Here is a 2,018-nt window from a genome sequence, read left to right as displayed (position 1 = left end):
ACTTTTCATCTTGCAAAACTGAAAACTCTGTGCCCATTAAACAACTTCCCTTTCCCCACTTCCCCAGTGCCTGGCAACCACCATTCTACTTTCTGTCCTTGAGTCTGACTGTTCTAGATGCCTCGCATCAGTGAAATAGGATCTCTGGCTTTTTGTGACTGGTTTACTTCCCTTAGCATCATATCTTTAAGGTTCATCCACGTTGTAGCCTCTGTCAGAATGCCCTTTCTGAAGGTCAAATAATATCCCATTGCACGTACATACATTTTTTGTTTATCCATTCTGTTGGTGTCGCACTTGTGTTTCCATGTTTGGCTGTTGCGAGTAATGCTGCCGTTGTAGGGGAGGAGCAAATGAACTTTTCCCTCTACCCTCTGAGGTTCTCTGGCTGGCGCCCTGCACATTGGACTGACACAAAACAGATTAATAGGAGAAGAATGGTTTCTTCATGAGCGTATGTGCACTGGAGAACTCAAAGGGGCGATTGGGACTTGGGCTTGTAGTGCATCGAACAAAAGAACAATAAATCTGATAGAGAAGTGACAAGACAAAGCACCAGGACTATGTGCTTCTATGGGCAGCAAACTGTGGGAAGGTAAATATTTGGAGAGAGTGAGGATAAAGGTTACCTAATAGGGTTTGTTATGTGGAGTCCTCTGGTGCTATTTCTGAGCTAGAGTCTAGAGGTGTCTCTGATGATCAAGAGTTGTCCTGCCCTCCTGTCCTGTAAGGGGGGGGGGGCCGTTTTTCCTTGTGTCCCTTTTTTTTTTTTCCAATTAATTTCAAGTAAAAATAATTTTTTTTTTTTTTTTTTTTTTTTTTAAGTTTTATTTATTTGAGAGAGAGAGAATCCCAAGCAGGCCCCACACTTGATCCCACGGACCATGAGATCATGCCCTGAGCTGAAGTCAAGAGTCAAACGCTTCACCAACTGAGCCACCCAGGCACCCCTCAAAATAATTCTTCTATCAGGGGCGCCTGCTGGCTCAGTCGATGGAGCGTATGACTCTCAAGCATGTGAACTTGGGGTTGTGAGTTCAAGCCCCACGTTGGGTGTAGAGCTTACTCAAATCAACAACAACAAATAATTCTTAATGCGTATTTCATGGTGCATGTTCTGAACCCCTCCGTTGTGGACACGGATGTACAAATATTTCTCCAAGACCCTGCTTTCAACTCTTCCGACGTATGCCCCGAAGTGGAATTACTAGATCATCCAGTAATTCTATTTTTAATATTTTGAGAAACTGCCATGCTGTCACATTCCTACCAGCGGGACACCGGGGTGCCAATTTCTCTGCGTCCTTGCCAACACTTGTTGTTTTCTGGGTGTGGTTTTGGTTGTTAACAGTCGCCGTTCTAACAGGTATGAGGCGGTAACTCATCGTGGTTTTGATTTGAAAGGCACTGCTTTTTTAGTTCCGACTCCCGGTGGCATGCTCTCTCCACCGGGTTACTACAGAAGCCTCCAGACAGCCTCCTGCTTCCACCCTGGCTCCCTGCAGTCCGTTCTCAGTGTAACAGATGGAGCGATCCTGTTAAAAAATCAGAAGAAGACGACAAATCACGTGAGTGTCTTTCAAACCTGCGTCCCTGTGTCTCTCCTCACTGTAGTCCTCCCGACCTCATCTGCGGCTCTCCTGCTCTGTCTTGCTCCTGCAATTCTGTACCTTATTCTTTCTTCCTGAATCTTTTTCTTCCCCCCGCCCCCCTTGGGGTTTGTCCTCAAATGGCACCTCAGCGAAGCCTCCCGTTCTGTGCCCACAATGCCGCTCTCTAATGTCTTTGTCCCTCATTCATTTCCACCCAGAAAACTGTTAACTATCCAACATCCCCTATATTTTACTTCCCTATTAAAAGTTTTTCTAATGTTTATTTTTGAGAGAGAGACAGAGCGTGGAGGGGAGGAGAGGGGCAGAGAGAGAAGGAGACACAGAATCTGAAGCAGGCTTCGGATTCTGAGTTGACGCGGGGCTTGAGCTCACAAACCGTGAGATCGTGACCTGAGCCAAAGTCGG

The 2,018-nt window shown here is 46.2% G+C and overlaps 1 long non-coding RNA gene across 1 annotated transcript in view; it reads right to left on the bottom strand.

The window, feature by feature from the left end:
* Nucleotides 1-1,215: 1,215 nt before the first annotated feature.
* The window catches only part of LOC121015292 (uncharacterized), a 7,756-nt gene continuing 6,953 nt past the window's right edge, over nucleotides 1,216-2,018 (bottom strand). The window contains exon 3 of the long non-coding RNA XR_005783739.1: nucleotides 1,216-1,535. This is a non-coding gene — a long non-coding RNA (uncharacterized LOC121015292). The remainder of the gene's footprint in view (nucleotides 1,536-2,018) is intronic.

Source organism: Herpailurus yagouaroundi, unplaced genomic scaffold, assembly GCF_014898765.1.
Source record: "Herpailurus yagouaroundi ecotype Mexico unplaced genomic scaffold, PumYag 206, whole genome shotgun sequence".
Classification (NCBI taxonomy): domain Eukaryota; kingdom Metazoa; phylum Chordata; class Mammalia; order Carnivora; family Felidae; genus Herpailurus; species Herpailurus yagouaroundi.
This window is presented reverse-complemented; position numbering and strand designations above follow the sequence as displayed.